Source organism: Sciurus carolinensis, chromosome 3, assembly GCF_902686445.1.
Source record: "Sciurus carolinensis chromosome 3, mSciCar1.2, whole genome shotgun sequence".
NCBI classification, from domain to species: Eukaryota; Metazoa; Chordata; class Mammalia; order Rodentia; family Sciuridae; genus Sciurus; species Sciurus carolinensis.
This window is the reverse complement of record NC_062215.1, coordinates 137,606,064-137,630,115: the sequence shown is the minus strand read 5'-3', so window position 1 is coordinate 137,630,115 and position 24,052 is coordinate 137,606,064. Positions and strand designations below refer to the sequence as shown.

General features: G+C 36.0%; 1 pseudogene; it reads left to right on the top strand.

Annotated features, from left to right (window-relative positions):
• Positions 1-1,147: 1,147 nt before the first annotated feature.
• Positions 1,148-24,052, top strand: part of LOC124979499 (lysine-specific demethylase 3A-like) — a 30,862-nt pseudogene continuing 7,957 nt past the window's right edge.

Below are 24,052 nucleotides of genomic sequence, written 5' to 3'. Positions count from 1 at the left end.
CATTTTGTATAGTATTTGAGAAAATCAGATGAGAAAGAAAAGGAAAGTGAAGTCTGTCCTTCCTCTTGGAAGAAGGATTAGCAGATGGAGGGTGAAGATGAAACTCAGGGAGATTTTTTCTCACCTCTGGAACATGGTATCTGGTTTTTAAAATCTTCCTCTTCCTTTGCAGCTTCTCTCACTCTCTGGTTCTTCATCCTGACGCTTCCAATTCTTGTTCACCCAGAATGTACTTGGCATCCTTTACACTTGTTCACTGTGTGCTCCCTGAGTTACCTACATATCTCGTGCACTCCCGTGGAGCTGACAATTACCAATGTGCCATCACTGGCCGATACCACATCTGTTTCTCCCTCTTTTGAGTTCTGTGTACATATTATTGGCAGCAACTTTGACACGGGCAATTAATATAAGTTTTCTAAACTTCAGTTATTTTCAAATATTGCTGTAAAGTTAAATAATCTACCAGTTCTTGTCAAGTTCATGAATTATAAAGGCCAATCGATGTTGATTTTATTATTAATAAATATTTTGTCAAACAGTAAAGGTGAAAGGCAGCATTCATGTACAAGGTGGAACTGATAGTGGGAGAAACTGGGATAGAAAACTGTCAGAGGGGAAGCACCACATTTTGCTTAAAAGTGAATTTAATGCTGTGGGATGAGTACAGAGTGTGACTGTGCCATCAACAAATGTGAAGGTTAGTAAAGATGAGAAAGCAGAACTAGTCCCAAAATGAGCAACTAAAAATGCTGAGTATTGGGGGATGTGGCTCAGTGGTAAAGTGCCCCTGGGTTCAATCCCTAGTACCACACACACACACACACACACACACACACACAAATGCTGAGTCTTGTTCCATTTGAAAACCATTCTCCAAATAAGAGAACATTGTTTTGCACTTGCAGTTGTTGGATTAGTGTTTTTCTTAAATGTGTTCATTTATAAGCATTAATCAAGTAACAAATTGTATATTATTCATGATTTAAATAACACAGACTGAACTATATTTGAAGATACACTTATCTCACTTGTTACACTGAACCTCAGGTGACTCAGAGTATTGTAAAAATTTGTGTATTCATTGATTTAATAAATCTTTTTAGATATATTACTCCATGCCAGGCATGGGTGTGTGGTGGCATGGATGGCTATAAGACACAATGCTTGCCTCAAGAAGCATAAAAAGACAGATGAATTACTAGAAAATACTCGTGATAGATATGCACAACAGGTAAGAAAGGAGAGAAATTTGCTCAGAACAATAAGCAGAACATCCCATACCTGGGGCTTACCATCTTTGGTCAAGTTGCTCTAACAACTCCAGAATGAGGTCTTGTTTCAAACCTCTCCTTGGTCAACATCCTAAGCTAGTCTGGGGCTCAGCTACTCCTCATTGTTATCACCTCTTTCTCTATTTTTTTTCCCATGCATTTGGTCTTGATAATTTGACTAAATATTTCCTCCCCTTACCCTCAGTTCATTACAATGGCTCTTATAGTAGACATGTTCCAGCATCTCAGAACTGATCTGAGAATTTTAGGATCTCTGGTTTGAATGTTCTGCTCTTAGATCTCAGGACAATGTTTGAAGATTTGAAGATGTTGAATAAGATTAGTGTATTTTCTTGGGAATTTGCATTAATTATAAAAGTATTTGAAAGGTAATATGGATTTTTGAAGTTATTGAATTAATAAAATAATCATTAAAATGTTTAAGGATGAAATGGTACATCTTCAAAAGTTTGATTAACGATCCATTCATTAGATTTGATGAACTCAAGACTCATACAAAAACTGAGTGTTTTCTTCTTAACAGTTGTTGAACCTTCTATAGTAGTAGAAACCTGGTCTGTTACAATAATCAAATAAAAAGAATCAGTTCTCCCTGCATTCTGGTCAGGACTTACTCTGGTACTTGTTCCCATGAACCAACATCCTCTTATGAAGGAAGAGCCAATGTTTCCTGCCTTTCTGAGGGAACTGATTACAGTGACTGTTTCTATTTTGGTAAGATATATAAACAAATTTCAATTGGGGAAAAAAGCAGAGCATACCATGGTGGGTGATTCAGCAAAAATGGGAATGACTTTGGTCAGAGAAAGACAATTCAAATCTTCACACTAGTACCATTTCTCTCAAAAACATTGTTTTTAAAATTCCCTCAAGAAGAAAAACCAGACTGTTTAGGAAAATCCTCCCAATCATAACAAAATTGACTGATAGAGAAGACACTTCCTGGCAGTGAGATAACTGAGTATTCGGTCAGACATTCCCTTCCAGATAACACTTTCTGCCAGCTTTGAGGTTTCTGTGTTTTGGACTACAAACTGTCAAAGTCAACGTTTGCAAACATGAAGATTAAAGAATGGAATGTCTTTTCAAGTACCTTTCTATTGAAGCTTTTAGACTTCCAGCATGAACAAGTTGGTATCCTTGCTGTCTGAACTTTTTTCCTTATTTCGGGGGATTATTTAACTCTAATGCAAAGGCAACTTTGTTTTACTTCTCACTTTTGGAATAGATAAAGCCCAATGGTAGGGTGATATAAGGAGACAAAGTCAGCAATACCACCAGGTACAATTTTTATGTTCGCAAAGTAATGTAAATATGCTCATAGTGTAACCAATCTAAGTGGAATTGAGACATTTCATTGAGGGGATTTATTAGAAAATCATAGTTTGATTAGGCATTCATTTAACAAATGTGCATTAACCATTTGCTATGTTGATATAGTCTCTGACCTCACAGAGCTTGCAGTCTACGGGTAAAGACCATCATGTAAGGAAGTGTAACCAAGATAATATTTTGAAAATGCGAAACAGATGCTATTTTAATTACCTTTACATCATGATACCCTGCAGTTCCCCACCACGTATATGTACAGATGGACCATGCAATCTAACCCTGAGCAGAGATGTCGTTAAGGGAACTAGGAAGAAGAGCTGGGGCTAAATAATGTCAGGCAAAACCAAAAACAACTACAGAATCATCGATGCCAGTGAGAGCATTTTGAGGAACAGAAAGAAGTTAATGTAGCTGAATTGAGAAGGAAAGTGACAGGAGATGAGGATGGAGAAGTGAGCAGAAGCCAGATCATGTAATGCCTAGTAATTCCTGTCCACATGTATTTGATGTATATGAGGAACTGAAAGGAGACCATTGTAGTGGGAACCATCTATGTGAAATGCTTAACATCATCAGTATAAGTAAGTGGTGTCCTGTTTGAACATTAAAGTCCAATTAACTTATCCAGCTAGAGAGAATATGCATTAATTAAGGGTATTCCTATGATACAATTTGGATGAGTGCCATGTGTGAGCAAGAAAACAAAAATAATTTGGGTTCAAGTCGTCTTCATGTCTGAATTGGACACGGGGAGCAACAACATCTCAGGGGAGATCATTCTCCAGTATTCTGATGGCTCTTTTGTGATGAGAGTAGGCTTAGACTTTGGCTCAGAAAAGAGCAGAAGAAAGCCTGGGAGACAACTCTGAAGAACTCCCTTCCTCACTAGCCTTCCAAAGACATGGGAATTAGCTTTCATAAGAGGCTTTGAAGGTGATCCTTAAAAAGCTGTAGAGCCTGATGGTGGGGCTCAAGGAAGAGTGGGCAGACCTATAGGACATTACACAAAGTAGTCACTTTATAACTCTAGAAATAAGAGATAACGAGAGAGCTTATCTGCAATATATGCCTAAGAAAAGTGGCTCGGTATCCAAATCAGAAAATTTGAACCAGTTACAGGTCCAAAAGTTAAGCAGGAATCCAGGAATAAGAAGAGTAAAAATCTCAGGAGCAAAAGAGTCTAGGTCTGGAATTTTTGTAGTGAGCAGAGTAACAATACCTGAGTTCTTTACTTGGTTGAACTTCCACAAGCAGGTCAACCTCTCTAAGACAAAGGGTCTTTGGAGGCAAGAACAAAAGTGAGGGATACTTTGAAGTGGATGGTCACTACTGATTAGAACTATCACCTACAAGAGTCCTCATCAAGGCAAGCTACGGCAAACCCGGAACTGGGAACTACTGCCCAGGTAATCCAGTGAAAACCACAGCTAAGAAAAAGATGGAAACGGCCCCTGAAGAGCTCTGAATCAGAAATCTCCAAAAGGAAGTGCCATGGCAGCTTGAGGGCTCAAACTTGAAAGGCCCTGTCTTATCTATAGGTAACAACTGTCCAGTGGAGTTTCATAGGATATTTTAGACTCTAAATGCCTATAAATTTGGTTGTTTGAGTCCTTTCTAAAATTCCTGGATATGTGAAATTTTGAGTTTGGTTCCAGCAGGCTTTTAAGCTAATAGATCTCTGCCTGAAGTGAAGAAGTGAACAACTTAGGGGCAAACACAGAGTTCATCTTTGGCTCATCTATGTAACAAGAGCAAAATATTTTGGGGGAAAATGAAAACAAAAACATTCTCTATGGTATTTTCTTTACTTTTCTGTTTTAGGAGGCTAAGGGTTTTTGTAGGAGTGTGGAGAAATCCAGAAAGATTTTATTTTCTCACCATGGGGGAAGATAAGAGCTTTTGATGATGATAAAAATGTTCTTCATCTTGATAAGTTCTGTTCAAAGCTGCCTCTACATATTTTAAGTTTGGCCTAAAGGTTTCTCCATGCATAGTGAACTGTAACCTAACTTGATGTGTAAACAGACTAACACCTGCTCTTATAATATTGAATCTCAGCCAATTACAGTCATCCATCTGTTCAAATCATGTTCAAATAAGACAGACTCAAGCTGTAACCAATAAGGTCGCCTCTGTACCTCCCTTCTGTTTTCTATATGTCACATCTTTTTATCTAGCTATAAAAATAACCTGCTTGTGTGGTTGAACAGGGCATTTGGAATCTTTTTTTTTTTTTCTTTTGGTCCAAATTGCTTCCTGATTCTAGAATTGAAAATAAAGCTAAGTAGGATAGGCAAACAAACAAACAACACAAAACACCAAAGAAAAGAAAATTGCCCCTAGGAGAGCGGATAGAGGAGCAAGCCAGAAAACCACATGGCTTAATGGTCTCCATGCAGCTTTCTCTGAAGTTCTAATAGGCATTATTTTTCATAGAAGACAAGAGAAATAGAGAGGGAAAGGAATTAGGAGACAGATTATTGGTTGGGGCTTGAACAGAATTATGATCTGTTCTTTGATTCCTAGTAGAGGGTCAGAGAAAAGATTGCTGCATGAACCAAGAAATGTGTAATGTCCTTTACTATTATTTTTATTTGTAAACTTTTATATCAAAAATGAGCTTCTTTTAATAGTGACTTGATGAACTCTTGCAACTCAGTCATTTCTTAAAAATAAATTTCTTTTTAGAAATCATAAATTTTCCTCCTCTCTGATTTTGCTTATTCAGGAGTCATTTCTTTTATTTGGAACCAGAAACTATTTGAGAAATCTCTGACAGTGTCTTTTCTCCCCTCCCGTCTCCTCCTCCTCCTCCTCCTCTTCTTCTTTTCTCTCTCTCTCTCTCCTTCTTTCTCTCTCTCTCTGTCTCATCTGCTACATGAATTATGCTTGGTGATTTTAGTTTATATTCAAGCAATCAGTTCATCCTAAATCACTGCCAGGTGCTGTGATACACACCTGCAATCCCAGCAACTCAGGAGACTGAGGTAGGAGTATCATAAGTTTGAGGCCAAATTCAGCAAGTTATGAAAGCCCTAAGCAACTTAGTAAGACTCTTTCTCAAAAATAAAAAAGAACTGGGGATGTAGCTCAGTGCTAAAGCACCCCTGGGTTAAATCCCCAGTACAGAAACGAACAAACAAAAAAAAACCAGAGAGAAGTATATGAAATTAATAAAATAGAGAACTGAATATCCCTGAGTCTTAAATTTTCAAACAAATGAAAACACAAACATTAAGTAATCCTGCATGTGCCTCTTTGCTAAATCTGTTCCCAAATATATTGCTTGTCTTTTTTCTAAAAAAGGAATTAAAATGCTTAAAGTGGTATTATGCAAATGACTTTATTATTTAATTGTTAGACTTAAAATGAAGGTAAGTTGATTAAAATTTTGATAAAATTTTTTTGTTTAAATTTGCCTTTAAGACAAATTATAATGATGTAAGTAGTTTGTAGGATGAAGAAAATAGCTGTGGTTCAATTAAAAGTAGTAAATGAGAACAAAAATTACATCTGAATTTCTTGGTAGGGCAAAAATAAATCATGTTGCATGATATATTTCTCATAATTGAATCCAAGGAATTATACTTTTGTAGCTTATGAGGCAGTTTGTTTTCCCAAACTCACTAAGTGAAAAAGATAAATTTATCTCAAAAATTATTACATATGAGATATTTAATAATATGGAGTAGGCAACACATTTTACTCATAGTTTAGAAAATGCAGAAACAATCTTCCTATGACTATTTCTTAGAACAACCCTTTCTAAAATAGAAGGTAAAATAAAATTTGTGGGAGTGAGTCTGTGCTAGAACAGGTTAGCAGTGGAATGTTTCTGTGTGGCCTGATTGCTCTATGTAACCTTTGAGAAGAGCGGGGGCGAGCTCCTCTCATAAGTCAGATGTCTCAGATGAACTTGTGGGAGGAGAAACCGAGACGATTCATAAGCAAGCCTACTCCTGAAACCAGAGCATTCTGGGTTGCAGATTGACGGGAGATCCTCACATAGCTGCTGTTTGAATAGGAAGCAAAGCCAAAGTTCTCTTAGGCAAGTTAAAGAGGCATTTTCAAACTCCTGCCAAGATGGAAGTTCCTACATACATGTTCACAGAAGAGAGTTGAAAAAACTCAGTTATAGAAAAAAAAAAAAACCCACAAAGATTATGGTTTTCATATAGTAGACTGACTACTAGCATATTATTTGGAAAGAATATAAAGTATTTATTGACAATCTGAATAAAAAACTGCTTCAACTGTCATTTTTCAGCTCATGGGGTAGGGTAGCCTACTGATACAGCTGTCTTAACCTATGTGTGGCAAAATGATTGCCTTTTTTTTTTTTTTTTTAGTACTAGGGGTTGAACCCAGGGGTGCTCAACCACTGAGCCACATCTCCAGCCCTTTTAAAATATTTTATTAGAGATGGGGTTTTGCTGAGTTGCTGAGTGCCTCACTAAGTTGCTGAGACTGGCTTTGAACTCGTGATCCTCCTGCCTCAGCTTCCAGAGCTGCTGGGATTATAAGCATGCACCACCACACCTGCCCAGCAAAATGACTGCTTTTTAATGGGCAATCCTCATTGCCATTTTGCTTAGAGGAAGACCTAAACAAAGAATAGTAAAGACTGTGAGAAGGAAATTTGCTTCGTATATTTTTAAATTTATTTTTATTGTAAACAAATGGGATACATCCTGTTTCTCTGTACATGAAGTAGAGGCATACCATTTGTGTAATCATACATTTACCTAGGGTAATAGTTTTTGATTCATTCTGTTATTTTTTTCTTCCCCCCACCCCTCCCACCCCTCTTTTCCCTCTATACAGTCCCTCCTTCCTCCATTCTTGTCCCCCTCCCACCCTCATTATGTGTCATCATCCGCTTATCAGTGAGATCATTCGTCCTTTGGTTTTTTGAGATTGGCTTATCTCACTTAGCATGATATTCTCCAATTTCATCCATTTGCCCACAAATGCCATAATTTTACTATTTTTTATGGCTGGGTAATATTCCATTATATATATATATGTATGTGTATATATATATATCACAGTTTCTTTATCCATTCATCAATTGAAGGGCATCTAGGTTGATTCCACAATCTGGCTATTGTGAATTGAGCAGCTATGAACATTGATGTGGCTGTATCTCTGTAGTATGCTGATTTTAAGTCCTTTGGGTATAGGCCAAGGAGTGGGATAGCTGGGTCAAATGGTGGTTCCATTCCAAATTTTCTAAGGAATCTCCACACTGCTTTCCAGAGTGGCTGCACTAATTTGCAGTCCCACCAGCAATGTATGAGTGTACCTTTTTCCCCATGTCCTCGCCAACACCTATTGTTGCTAGTATTCTTGATGATTGCCATTCTAATTGGGGTGAGATGAAATCTTAGGGTAGTTTTGATTTGCATTTCTCTTATTACCAAAGATGTTGAACATTTTTTCATATATCTATTGATTGCTTGTAGATCTTCTTCTGTGAAGTGTCTATTCATTTCCTTAGCCCATTTGTTGATTGGGTTATTTGTATTCTTGGTGTGCTTTGTATTCTTTTTTACTTAAAATTTTTTATTGATTCACATACATTCAACTTTTTATAGATTTGCATGCAGTTTGAGAAATAATATGGAGACATTCTATTTGTTCTTTTCCCCGTTTCTCTCAATGACGGCATTTTGTAAAACTAGTATGATATCATCACAATGACATTAAGATTAATATAGTCCCCTGACTTTATCTAGATGTACCTACTTTTACTGGCACTCATTTGTGTGTTGGTTTGATTTTATATAATTTTATCATTTATAGATATCCTGTTTCTACCACCAAAGTCAAGTTCTTAAACAGTTCCATCACTATAAGAAACCCTCCTTTTGCTTTTTTGTAATCACATGTACTTTTCTCCCAATCTGCACATCTCACTCCCGTCCCTAATTCCTGGCCACCTCTATTCTATCCTTCAATTCTAAAATATTGTCATCTCAAAATGATATATTAAAGTAATTATAAGGTATATAATATTTGTGATTGGCCTTTTTCATTCAGTATAATTCTCTGAAGATTCATCCAAGTTGTTGTCCACATTAATAATTCATTTGTTTTTATGAATGAATAATATTCCTTGGCTGTACCACAGTTTGTTTAACTATTCATCTGTTGAAGGACATGTGGACTGTTTCAAGTTTTTGACTATAACAAATAAAGCAGCTATGAACATGTGCAGATTTTGGTGTGAAAGTAAGTTGTAATTTCTCTGAGATATATACCCAAAAGTGCAACTGATGAGTCAAATAGTAATTGCATGTGAAGTTGCATAAGAAACTACCAGGCTGTTTTCCTGTAAAAAAGTATCTTTCTACTTCCTATCAGCAATGTATATGTGATCTAATTTTTGTACATTCTCACTAGTATTTGGTGGTGTTGCTCTTTTTGTTTTAGCCATTCTGATAGGTAATATGATGTTATTGTGGTTTTAATTTGTATTTACCTGATGGCTGATAATGTTCTCTATCCTTTCATGTGCTTATTTTCCATCTTTTTATCCTCTTCAATGAAATGTTTTCTCATGTCTTTTGTCCTGCATTATATTTTAAAATGTATACCATTCTAACTTCAGTCATTGGGTTTTTTCCAAATTGGAAAATACGTGGATACTGTATATAAGTTATCTGTTATATTTCATTTCAAAATAGAACTCAACACATTCCCTACAGATACCCTTATATTTGTTCTCTAGATTCATTTGAGAACTCAGCTGCCAAAAGTCGCTTCCAGAACATTCTTAGAAATATTTTTTGTTCTAATTTCACAAAGTATTTGGGATCCTTAGGGATTCTAATCATTTCTGTTGACTAGCTAATAAAGGTGGTCAGAAATGGAAAATAAACTCTTTGTGTATTTCTGAGTTGCAGAGTATACTACACTCTGTATCAACTGGTAGGTTTAGCTAAAGAAAACTTCCAGAAAGAGGTGGCAGAGTCTGTATGATGTTGAACCAATCTTCTGTTGGGAAGCAGGGCTCAGCAGGATCTTCAAGACAAGCACCAATTGCCAACCATTGACATGTGGTTTCTTATCAGTGAATGACAAAAGAGAGTGCAGAGAGGGGCTAGATCTCATTTCGTCAACTGCATGAAGACCAGCACAGCACCAGTGACTGAAAGAGCAGAAGTCTCCCAAGAGCCCCTAACTGACGATTGCCCAATATTGGATCCAAGCCAGTGAAGACAGAGGTGGATAAGATGAACCCACAAGAGAGGTTAGGAGGGAACAGGACGTGGCTGTGCATAATTGTTTGAGAAAGAAGTCTTTGAATGAGAAGGAAGCCCAGATGTCCATAGAGAAACTGCATCTTTTATTTCCCTTTCCAGAAACATCACAAAAAGTAGTTTTTAGAAACCATAAACCCTCGTGTGAGACTTGTTTTTAGTGGATAGTGAGTGAAGAATAACCCACTCTTTTTTCACTTCTGGAGTCTAAATATGTTAGTTCAATCTCTGTTCTCTTCTTCAAATAGTAAATCTGTTGTATGGATAGGACCAACACTACCCCCAAATTGAAGAGAGAAAAAAAATTTTAGACTGATAGACTAAGGGACTGACTTTTATAACTTGAGGGATAAATAAAATGTCCCAAATATTTCCCTACCAACCTTCTTCCCTAACTACCACAGTATTTTATTTTGAATTTTCATAGCTGCATCTCTTAAACAAATCAGTCCCATTTCCTTATTCTCTCTTAATCTTTAACTTAGTTTTTGTCCCCATCTCTCTTCCTACTAAGTTCTTGCTAATGACCTCTGTGTCACTGAATGCAATGAGTGTTTTTTCCTTCAGTCTTCATCTTATTCCATTACCTAGTAGCATTTTTTTTACTGTGTCTCCATATCTTTCTACCGTCCCTTTTATTTTCTTATCCCTTCTTTCACAGTTGTCTTCCTCTACTGAGATCTTAAAAGTTGTAGCCCCTCAAAACTATTCCCAAACCTTTTCTCATCATCTACAGCCATTGATAGGGGTTGTTACCCATGTTCCTTTTGACACTATCAAATTCTCCATGGAACCAAACTTACTATAATAATCAAACTAACTGTTACTCATTCTTGTTGCCCACCTTTATTTTCCATAGTGTTGTTTAAATAAAACAGTCTTTTTTTTTTTTTTTTCTCTCTCTGCATAAATCCCATTGCTTTCAGTTGTAAACCTGTTCCTGCTCCCTTCTTGCTGCCACCAGCTTGGGCTCCATCAACACATCTTTCCAGGCCCCTTTGTTTCAAAGCCTTTGCTAAGGGAGTTCCTTGGCTTGAAATATTCCTGCCAGTTACTTCCCTCCAAATCTGGTTGTTGCTAATCTCATTATGTTTTAACCCATGTTATTTCCTGAGCATCATTCCTTATAATAACAATAAAAATAGATTAAGTCTCTTGCTCTCATGCTTCAGGGGCCCCTGGTTGCCTATAAAGGCTTTTCACTGTTTTTAAGTATCTGAGTGATTGATGATTTGATTAATGTATGTCTCTTTTATTTGACACTCAGCTCCAAAGAGTTTATGCCTTGGTTATTTGTTCTTTCTGTATCTCCAGAAAGCTACTAGTAATAATAGTTCAAGAATCTGAACATTTTCTTTTTGGTCCCCAAATCTTCATGGAATAAGTTTTTCACACTCAGGAGCCGTGAGGAAATTGGAATAGCTACAACAGTCTTGGGAGTGAGCCTGGATTGTGATGGTCTCGTACTTAATTGTGCCAATGTCAGTTATTTCTGGTGGTTTTCGTTGATGATGATGATGATGATGGTGATTTTGTGGCTCTGGAGATTGACTTAAGGGTTGCTCTACCCCTGAGCTACATCTCCAGCCCTTTCTATTTTTTAATTTTGAGACAGGATCTGGCTAAGTTGCTGGGGCTCACCTTGACCTTGTGATCCTCTTGCCTTAGCTCCCAGAGCCACTGGGATTTCAGGTATGTACCACCAAGCCTGCCCTTTCTGATTATTTAAATAATTCCTGAAAACCCAGCTCATTTTTCAAAAAATAATATTTTATTATTTGAATGCTTTAAAAAAATGTATTCTATTGAAATTAAGCTAGTTAGTCTTACTTTAAAGTAGATTGTCTAAGATACTAATTGCATTTTCCACTAAGAAAATATGTAATGTATATTATGTTTATAATATATAATAATGTATAAAATATAAAATAAAATAAAATAACATCCGTGGAGCATTTAATAATTTAGAAAGTATATATATTTCCACTACAAATCTCTAGTACCCACTGAAGTAATCTATTTTTTTTAATTACCAGATGTGGATAATGAGGCATAGAGTGACTGAGCAGGGGCATCATCCCAGGTTTTTTTCAGTGCTAAGTCCTGGTCTTTCTACCAAAGAGTTGGTGAGGGCTTCCCTTTACCTGGTCAAGACTGAGTTTTGTTAACAATACCCCAAGAATACCTGGTGCAGTGACCCAAGCCTGTAATCACCGTGACTTGGGACACCAAGGCAGGAGTATTGCAAGTTTGAGACCAGCCTCATCAACTTAGAGAGACCCTATCTCAAAAAAAAAAAAAGAGATTGGGATATAGCTCAGTGGTATAGCACTCCTGAGTTCAATCCCTGGTGCTACAAAATCAAAATAAAAACAAAAACAAAAATGAAAAGGCAATACTCCAAGAATGATAGAACGGTTATCAAAGGTGCTTATGTATCTCATAGCATTATATATCTCTATCTATCTATCTATTCATCCATCTATTACTATCACCTCCTAATTTTGGGGATGACTTTCTCTGTATTGGTTTCTTTTATGGGAGTGGGAGACATTTGATTTATACAGTTATCTTTGTAATATGACCACTTATCATTTTCTTCTAAGTTGATAACATTTAGAGAAATTGTTGACAAAAAAACAACAGGGCAACCCTCAAATCCTTGAGAAATGAGGTTGATATCTATTCTTTCAATTACTACTTTTTCATTATACCTAGCCATGCCTATCGTATTTCAGGTAAATATCCAAAATATAAATCAATGTTTGGATTGAGAAATTTTTATAACAACTGATTAAGCATCCTAATATAAAATCATTCAGGTTGGCAGTTACAACTTGCCCTCTTATTGTTGGTCATTTAGTTGTGGAAAAAAATCATTTCATTTGATTTTCCACCTTACAATTCAAGATTTTTCAGTCCTGAATGGCAGATTAGTTACTGCTAAGAAATTAAGAAAAATAATTGAACATGAGAAATGGGTCTTTCGGATTTGGACCTATTTAGATTTTTATGAAGAGAGACTTCTTTTTAAGGTAAGTTTTCTGGTAGGTAGTCTAATTCTTGGCTACATAAATATTTATTTAAAGGTCACCTGTAAACTTAGGTCATGGTTTTAAAGCCAATAACATTAATGTGGTTAACACATTCTCTGAAGGAAGAAAACACATTCTCTGAAGGAAGAAAGAAAGAGGTTAAAAGGAGCTTGTGCAATATACTTAATAAGTGCAGGCGATTGTGCAAGCACTTTTGGTTGTGAGATTCACCACTATTTGTAAACAGCGCCTTTACTTTTTCATACAAATGAACAAACAACCCCTACCACCAGGTCCTTGGAAAAGAATATGGCACTATTTTAAGTAGAGCACACTGATACAAAGACATTCTGCCTTCAGAAAAGTTAAAACTTGGAGCAGTGCATTGTAGGATAGAGGAAGCCCAGTAGCTAAATCTGTAGGGCCAATTATTTTCCAGTTTATATTAGACTGAATCATTGGTGGAAAGCACATCAGAGATTTGTTTACCAAATATCTCAATGCAGGGAACTTCAGGCCTGTGATCATATAAATGGCTTACCAAATATCTCATGACAGTGTGCAACTAAACAGATTTGAAAAGATAGAGCTTTTAAGTAATGAGCAATTACTTGCAACTAATATTTCTTTTTCAGAAACATCTCCAAGGGCTGGGGTTGTGCTCAGGCTTAGCACACTTGCCTAGCTTACATGAGGCCCTGGGTTAGATCCTCAGCACCACTTAAATGTAAGATAAAGGTATTATGTCCACTTACAACTAAGAAATGTATTTTTAAAAAAATCTCCGAACATTTTAGACTCTTTCTTAAATACAAATACAGGAAGAATCAATCCACAATCTTTATATTCTGTATATGATTTTAAAAAATACCCCTTTTAAACATCCATGTTGATTAATGCAATTTTATGTAGATGGCTTAGAAACCAACTTATAAAATATAAAATATAGATAAACTCTTTTGTACTGAAGTGGCCTATAAAATATAACATTTATAAGCAGAAGAAAATTTACTGTAACAACTTTTACAAGTTTGATTTTGTAGGCTGAAAAAAATCATCTCCTGATTTATAACCTGACTGTAGTGGAGTGTGTTGTTACAAACCTAATCTGTCAAATGCATGCCAGAGACTAACTCCCTCTGATGTTGCTGGAGAATGTTGTTCAGGAATGACTGATGTTGCTACATATGAAGGCTCGAATGCTTTTAAGATGTTTTTGATGAAACCTCTCGATTCTCAATGTGGGATGACCTGTTACCTGTTGTATTACTTAAAAGAAAAAAGTTAGTGGCCTAAAATTTAGAAAGTTTTTGTCAGTAGCTGCAACTAGGAAAAATGATAAGAAAATAATTGCAATGATTTTAATTCAGTATCATCCTAAAAGAATGATTAGTCTCTTTTTTATAAATTCCTTCTGAATTACCATTTGTCTAAAATCATCTTACCTTTTAGAAGTGTAATGGGATTTCTAAAAACATATTTCATTGTTTGAATGGGAGAAACTATAAAGAGAGTTTACATTATGAGGAGTCATTATTTTAAAAACCACAATATATAATCTGTGGTGTGCGTACATGAACCAAACTATCAAAATACCCTTAGATCTCTTGATTACTATTGAGTTACTAAAAAGTCAAACTTGTTAAACAAATGTTTTCTTGTTTATGTAATTCTCCCTCTAATTGAAAAGATGCCCAAACATTATATAAATATCTTAAACTAGGTCAAGTATAATTGAACGTTTTTTTCACCTTCAACTCTACAACTGGTACTGCTTGTCATTACTGGATCCATTCTTAGATTTCTAGAAATGTATTATTGCCATGAGTGAAATCTCCAGGATGATTGGAAAGTTTTTGTTATGTTTCAAGGGGAGATGAGGCTAGTGTGTGGTCTTACAGGAGGTACTATTTAGTTTGAGTTTGGTTGATTTTATTTGGTGATAACCAAGGGTCTTGCCTTGGTACAAAGATACACAGAAGAAGCAGTAAAATTTAAGGGTATACCTTTTGTCTCAGAACACCCTTGTGGGATCTAAGCTTGGACATTCTTAAATGCTTTTATGAGAAAAACAAAAAAAACCTACCTTCATAGATCTATGCCTTTTTCGCATCTCTTAAGTATTTCCAGCAAAGAACTCAAACTTAGCACTTCTGTAATGCACATTCATTAATTGAATTAAACCAAGAAAACGTCCTTTAATTATATAACATTAACACTCTTTCCCTTTCTATAGCACTTTTCTTCTGTTATCAGACCTCAATCTCAACAGGGTTCCTTTATTTTCTAGGGACATTTTTCTCTCTTAGAGGGACATAGTCTACTCACATTATCTGCGTTAATGTTTTGTGGGAATTGTGGATATTCTGGGAAGTAAGTAATCAGAAAAGGTCTTTGGCTTCCCTTAAATACCAGGTATAGACCTTGCCTTTTGGACTAAGAAACTTTTTAGTGAGTCAGAACTGGTAAATGCATTTAATCTTATGTAAACTACCCACTAGGAAACATTTGCTACTTTTTCCATAATCCATCCTCCCTGTTTCCCATCACTCTTCTTCATATTCCAGGCAAATAGCAAAGCTCCTCTAAGCGTGGAAACACTGACAGTCATATTTAACTTCTATGCATGAGGACACTTGTCTTTATGCAAGGATATGCTCACTTCTTAGTAGATAAAGTAATACTTTGAAAAAATGTGTTAATGAACCATTGTCTATACAATAAACACCATTGTCTTTTCCTTACAAATAGGATGTTATTGACTTATTGACCCTGGATCAGACGCTGGGATTTGTTTTCCCATTCCTAGCAGTGGATTTTTCACAGATCCAGTCACACTTGTTTGCTTCATTGCTGGTGACCTTACAAGCAATTTGAGAACAGTGGCAGAGGTAAGGAATGTAAGTTGCACCTGTAGTCTTTAATCTTGACCAGGTACGTTCCTGTTTATGGGGTGATGCAAACTGGTAAAACAACAGACAGATAATTGTTGCTTTTAGGAAAACCTCATATACTCATTTACAAATGAACCAGAACCACACCTGACCAGCCACAAGAAGTGTCCACATTTCTCAATCACAAAAAAAAAAAAAAATTCCAGATGACTGTTGCTATTTTCTCATTAAATTCTCCCTACAATGTTTACTTCTACTTTGAGAAAGAAAACATGGCAAGACTTAGCAAAATCTTCCAAGTTTCTTCTTTTCATTGCCTGAATGCTCTCTGCATATCTGTTGCTACCTCAGATCAAAGGAAACGGTTGGGGTGGTTGTGCTTTGTAGGGTGACTTACTTTAATTCAGTTCATTTAATAATAACTACATGCCTTCTGAACTCACTGACTCAATTTCAATAATGCCAGATTTTCATTCTATAATTTGCTCAAGATCCTCTACACATTATTGTCAGAATAATCAATATCTACTGAAATAAGAGTTAAACCTTGTTTTCATACAAGGGCATCCTGAGGACCAGTAGGACTCTAGATATTGTGAACAGTGAGACTGATAACCCAGTAAACCTTTTGTCTCTATAGAGGTCAGGCTTTTATTGAAGTTCAGAGAAATTTTTTTGTTGGTGATAATCCCACAATGGAATTTTCCAATGCATGCTTACTTTAATGGTGTGCAGATATAATCAAAAAGGGTTACCATGATGTAGGTAAATTATAGATTAAATAGTTTCAGTGGCCTGGATAGGAATACCAACCATTGTTTGTACTGGATAAAAGGACAAATATATTTGAAGGATTGGGTTTGGGGTGAGGAAATGTGTTCATAAATTTGCAGAGTTGACCAGAATATAGTGATTCTAAATAAATTTTGAGAGGAGCAAAATAAAGAGAGTTTTTTGAGAGAAGATAACTGAGTAGTAACTTTAGAAGACTGGAAGATTGTCATAGAAAGAAGCCCTTTACATTTTTGTAGTGTCTACAGCCTGAGTTCAAACTTGGAAATTTTTTTTTTTCTTTTTTACTGCCTTGTACTTGTTCTCTTCATCTGTCAACTGATTGGATTCCATTAATCTGTGGTTTAATCAATTAGTCAAAATGTCAGGGACAATCCTGATGATTCCCAACTGATAGAAAACCAAGAACCTGAATGATCTGTAAAGTCTCTTCCAGTTCCATATAAATAGATATTATTCTACTTATACTTTTATGAAGATTCAATAATTTCTCCTTGCTTTTCTAACAGAAAATCTACTTAAGGAAGTGTGGTTTCAGTAAACCAACTATCTGTAGTTCTTAATTGGTGCAAAAATTATTTCAGGCCATTTTATTCCCAAATCCTGGCTACCAGCACCACCACTGTAAGGTTGAACCACAGCACCCTCTAGCCTGCATGTCTGCAAAGCCAGAAGCTGGGCTCTGGGATTCCAGAGAACAGCACTGGGCTTTGCACTTTGTTAATTGAAGACTTTCTTAATGCCACATGTTTTTCTATCATTTGTTTATGTAATTTATAGACTTCAAAAGTGTTTCTCCCTCTTCAAGTTAAAGGAAACTGTTATTCATTTTACGGAAATGAATAACAACACCACACCCAAGACCTCCTCTATTCCACTTATCTAACATTCCCTGGCAGTTTTCATTTTTAAAAACTGACTTTCAGATAGTTTGTCCTGAGAAAGTGAGTTTGTAGCAAAATGTTCTGCTATACGTGACAAAATCACTGAGTAAACTACGGTCATGTGTTTGAAAAAGTAAATGGATGTATATGTAATATTAAGTGGAACTGTACTGCATTTCCTTAAACCATGTTTGATCTCAAAATGGCTTTCCTTGTATGGCTCACCCAACATCCGAAATAATAAATAAGCAACTAGGGAGAAGAGAACTGGGAAACTGGAAAGCATATGAGTGGCAGACTTTTTTTCTTTAAATGCTCTTTAAAACCCAAGTACCTTTTTACCATATGCATAAATTATATACATACACCTATTAGCCCAAGGGGAACTACCTGTGGGGATGGCATGGGAGAGAGGGGTTGACAAACTAAAAGTACTTGAGAGTAGTGGGGAGGGCCCTCAACTGTTCAGTTTGAATACAGGAAAACAGTTGGAAGGAAATTGACTAAATTAAATAGGTCAGATTTTGACCTCGGTGTGGATGATTTTTCACCAATATTTCCATATGAGATTGTTTTGACTTTATTTCTAAATATCAGCAATTTAATAACTGCTTATAGCCTTGATTGATATTCATGGTTAAAATATTACTAATTTTCCATTTTTATTTTATTGAAATTATTTTCTTTGGGGGATAACTTCCCTGTGCAAATTTTTAAATGAAGATTTTTATTGATGATAGTACCTCACTTCCCATTTTCCTCTAACCCATTCCAGTAGGCTTCCATCCATTACTCCATGAAGACTGTGCTTAGCATAGATGTAGTCGCCATCGTTGTGAATTGTCAGTTCTCAGTCCTTGTCTTAACTGAACTCCCAGCACTTGCCCTCTCAGAACTTTCTTCTTTCCACTACCTCAGCACCTCTTCTTTTTAAATACTTTTTAGTTGTAGATGGACACATACCTTTATTTTATTTATTTATTTTTATGTGGTGCTGAGGATTGAATCCGGTGCCTCACATGTGCTAGGCAAATGCTCTACCACTGAGCCACGACCCCAGCCCCTCAGTACCTCTTTCACACGCCCAGGTTCAGTGGCTGCTTCTCTGGGGTCTCCTTCATAGGATTTTAAAATTCTGAGATTGTGTTCTTGCAAATCATTTAATCTATGTTTTTCCTAGGGAATCTCCTTTATTACCAAAGATTTAATATAACTCATATGCCAATGACCTCCATAAATTGACCTTCCAGTGTTGGAAAATCCTTGAATTCTTAGGTTCACTGTTGCTTATGATTTAGTTATAGTTTTGTGCATTAAATAGTATGATGTTCTAATGCTTCATTTAGAAGTTCTTATTTCTGTATTCATCAGCCAGATTATCTATAACTTTTTCTCATACAACCTTTGTCCAAATTTTGGTGTCAAAATTATCTTAACTTTGTGAAATCAGTTTCATAGCTTTGCATTTATTTGTATTTTTTTTCTTTTTAAAAATATGTGTTCTAGGATAGAAATGAACCCTTTTTGTAAGTCTGATAAAACTTGGTTTTAAAATTGTCAGCCTGTTACTGATTTTTGAAGGAGAATCTGGATTACTGATAACATTTCTTTAATAGATATGGCTTACTCAGATTTTACTCTTCTTCTTGAGTCAATTATGGCCATTAGTGTTCTGGTTTTAATTTTTTTCATTTTTTTTTCTCTCTTATTTTCAAATAATTTGTATAACATTGTCCACTGAAACTCATTGAGGTAGACAAGGTGAACTGGCACTTGGCATCAATTGAATTACCTTTTACTGTGTCCTATAGTTTGGATCCTAAATGTCCCCCAAAGCCCATGTGTTATAAAGACTTTTTCTCCAGGCAGGAGGGGATGGAACCTTTAAAAGGTAAGTCCTTGTGAGAGAGGTCTTTGGGTCATTGGGGCATCTTCTTTAGAGGAATGGCTGGTCCTCTTCTTGCTCTCCCTCTTACTTTCTGGTACTGATAAGAGCAGTTTTGCTCCACCATGTCCCCACCTCCACCCCCAATAAATGTTTTGCTCTCTTGCCACAGGACCTAAAATAACAGAGGTTAATTGATCATGGACTGAAACCCCCAAACTGTGAGACCAAATAAACCTTATCTCTATTTTTTTTATTTATTTTTTTATTGTAAACAAATGGGATACATGTTGTTTCTCTGCCTGTACATGGCGTAAAGGCATACCATTTGTGTAATCATAAATTTACATAGGGTAATGTTGTTTGATTTATTCTGCGATTTTTTTCCCTTCTCTCCCACCCCTCCCACCCCTCCCCTCCCTCTATATAGTCCTTCCTTCCTCCATTCCAGCCCCCCTCCATAAATCCAAACCCAACCCCAACACTAACCCCTCCCACCCCCCATTATGTGTCATCATCCACTTATTAGTGATATCATTCGTCCTTTGGTTTTTTGAGATTGGCTTATCTCACTTAGCATGATATTCTCCAGTTTCATCCATTTGCCTGCAAATGCCATATTTTTATCATTCTTTATGGCTGAGTAATATTCCATTGTATATATATACCACAGTTTCTTTATCCATTCATCAATTGAAGGACATCTAGGTTGGTTCCACAATCTGGCTATTGTGAACTGAGCAGCTATGAACATTGATGTGGCTGTATCTCTGTAGTATGCTGATTTTAAATCCTTTGGGTATAGGCCAAGGAGTGGGATAGCTGGGTCAAACGGTGGTTCCATTCCAAGTTTTCTAAGGAGTCTCCATACTGCTTTCCAGAGTGGCTGCACTAATTTGCAGCCCCACCAGCAATGTATGAGTGTACCTTTCTCCCCACATCCTCGCTTGTTGCTTGTATTCTTGATAATTGCCATTCTAATTGGGGTGAGATGGAATCTTAGGGTGGTTTTGATTTGCATTTCTCTTATTACTAGAGATGTTGAACATTTTTCCATATGTTTGTTGATTGCTTGTAGATCTTCTTCTGTGAAGTGTCTATTCATTTCCTTAGCCCATTTGTTGATTGGATTATTTGTATTCTTGGTGTAGAGTTTTTTGAGTTCTTTATAGATTCTGGAGATTAGTGTTCTATCTGAAGTATGATTGGCAAAGATTTTCTCCCACTCTGTAGGCTCTTTCTTCGCATTGCTGATAGTTTCCTTTGCTGAGAGAAAGCTTTTTAGTTTGAATCTATCCCAGTTATTAATTCTTGCTTTTATTTCTTGTGCTATGGGAGTCCTGTTGAGGAAGTCTGGTCCTAAGCCGACATGTTGAAGCTCTGGACCTACTTTTCTTCTATAAGATGCAAGGTCTCTGGTCTGATTCCGAGATCCTTAATCCATTTTGAGTTTAGTTTCGTGCATGGTGAGAGATATGGGTTTAGTTTCATTCTGTTGCATATGGATTTCCAATTTTCTCAGCACCATTTGTTGAAGAGGCTATCTTTTCTCCATTGCATATTTTTGACCCCTTTGTCTAGTATGAGAAAATTGTATTTATTTGGGTTTGTGTCCGTGTCCTCTATTCTGTACCATTGATCCATCTTTCTATTTTGGTACCAATACCATGCCGTTTTCATTACTATTGCTTTGTAGTAGAGTTGAAGATCTGGTATTGCGATACCCCCTGCTTCACTCTTTCTGCCAAGGATTGCTTTAGCTATTCTGGGTTTTTTATTCTTCCAGATGAATTTCATAATTGCTTGCTCTATTTCTGTAAGGTACATCATTGGGATTTTAATTGGAATTGCATTGAATCTGTATAGCACTTTTGGTAGTATGGCCATTTTGACAATATTAATTCTGCCTATCCAAGAACATGGGAGATCTTTCCATCTTCTAAGGTTTTCTTTAATTTCTTTCTTTAGTGTTCTGTAGTTCTCATTGTAGAGGTCTTTCACCTCTTTTGTGAGATTGATTCCCAAGTATTTTATTTTTTTCGAGGCTATTGTGAATGGGGTAGTTTTCCTAATTATTCTTTCCAAATATTCATCACTTATGTATAAAAATGCATTAGATTTATGTGCATTGATCTTATATCACACTACTTTACTGAATTCACTTATGACTTCTAAAAGTTTTCAGGTAGAATTTCCTGGTTCCTCTAAGTATATAATCATATCATCAGCAAATAGGGATAGTTTGAGTTCTTCTTTTCCTATTCGTATCCCTTTAATTTCTTTGGTCTGTCTAATTGCTCTGGCTAGAGTTTCAAGGACGAAATTGAATAGAAGTGGTGAAAGAGGGCATCCCTGCCTTGTTCCAGTTTTTAGAGGGAATGCTTTCAGTTTTTCACCATTTAGAATGATATTAGCCATGGGCTTAGCATAGATGGCCTTTACAATGTTAAGGAATGTTCCCACTATCCCTATTTTTTCTAGTGTTTTGAGCATGAAGGGGTGCTGTATTTTATCAAATGCTTTTTCTGCATCTATCAAAATAATCATGTGATTCTTGACTTTAAGTCTATTGATATGGTGAATGACATTTATTGATTTCCTGATGTTGAACCAACCTTGCATCCCTGGGATGAAACCCACTTGATCATGGTGCACTATCTTTTTAATATGTTTTTGGATGCGATTTGCTAACATTTTGTTGAGAATTTTTGCGTCGATGTTCATTAAGGATATTGGTCTGAAATTTTCTTTCCTCGATGTGTCTCTGTCTGGTTTAGGTATCAGGGTAATATTGGCTTCATAGAATGAGTTTGGGAGGGTTCCCTCCTCTTCTATTTTATGGAATACTTTGAGAAGTATTGGAATGAGCTCTTCTTTAAAGGTTTTGTAGAACTCGGCTGAGAACCCATCTGGTCCTGGACTTTTCTTTGTTGGTAGGCTTTTGATGACCTCTTCTATTTCATTACTTGAAATTGGTCTATTTAAATTGTGTATGTCCTCCTCGTTCAGTTTAGGCAATTCATATGTCTCTAGAAACCTGTTGATGTCTTCGAAATTTTCTATTTTGTTGGAGTATAGGTTTTCAAAATAGCTTCTAATTATGTTTTGTATTTCAGTCGTGTCTGTTGTGATATTTCCTTGTTCATTCCGAATTTTAGTGATTTGGGTTTTCTCTCGTCTTCTATTTGTTAGTGTGGCTAAAGGTTTATCAATTTTGTTTATTTTTTCGAAGAACCAACTATTTATTTTGTCAATTTTTTGTATTGTTTCTTTTGTTTCAATTTCGTTGATTTCAGCTCTGAGTTTAACTATTTCCTGTCTTCTACTACTTTTGTTGTTGGTCTGTTCTTCTTTTTCTAGGGCTTTGAGATGTAGTGTTAGGTCGTTTATTTGTTGAGTTTTACTTCTTTTATTAAATGCGCTCCATGAAATAAATCTTCCTCTAAGTACTGCTTTCATAGTGTCCCAAAGATTTTGATATGATGTTTCTTTGTTCTCGTTTACCTCTAAGAATTTTTAAATTTCCTTCCTAATATCTTCTGTTATCCATTCATCATATAGTAGCATATTGTTTAATCTCCAGGTGTTGGAGTAGTTTCTGTTTTTTACTCTTTTATTTATTTCCAATTTCAATCCATTTTGATCTGATAGAATACAAGGTAGTGTCTCTATCTTCTTGTATTTGCTGACATTAGCTTTGTGGCATAATATATGGTCTATTTTAGAGAAGGATCCATGTGCTGCTGAGAAGAAAGTGTATTCGCTCTTGGTTGGATGGTATATTCTATAAATGTCTGTTAAGTCTAAATTATTGATTGTGTTATTGAGATCTATGGTTTCTTTGTTCAATTTTTGTTTGGAAGATCTGTCCAGTGGTGAGAGAGGCATGTTAAAATCACCTAGTATTATTGTGTTATGGTCTATTTGGTTTCTAAAATTGAGAAGGATTTGTTTAACATACATGGATGAGCCACTGTTTGGGGCATAGATGTTTATGATTATTATATCTTGCTGATTTATGTTTCCTTTAAGCAGTATGAAATGTCCTTCTTTATCCCTTCTGACTAACACTGGCTTGAAGTCCACATTATCTGAAATGAGGATGGATACTCCAGCTTTTTTGCTGAGTCCATGTGCATGGTATGTTTTTCCCCATCCTTTCACCTTTAGTCTATGGATATCTCTTTCTATGAGGTGAGTCTCTTGCAGGCAACATATTGTTGGATCTTTCTTTTTAATCCAATCTGCCAGTCTATGTCTTTTGATTGATGAATTCAGGCCATTAACATTCAGGGTTATTATTGAGATATGATTTGTATTCCCAGTCATTTGGTTCATATTTAAAATTTTTGACACATCTTGCTTCTTCCTTTATTTGACAGTTCCTTTAGGATAATTCCTCCCTTTGCTGATTTGCTTCTTTGTTTTTTATCTCTTCCTCATGGAATATTTTGCTGAGAATGTTCTGTAATGCTGGCTTTCTTTTTGTAAATTCTTTTAGCTTTTGTTTATCATGGAATGATTTTATTTCATCATCAAATTTGAAGGTAAGTTTTGCTGGGTATAAGGTTCTTGGTTGGCATCCATTTTCTTTCAGAGCTTGAAAAATGTTGTTCCAGGCCCTTCTAGCTTTTAGGATCTGAATTGAAAAATCTGCTGATATCCGTATG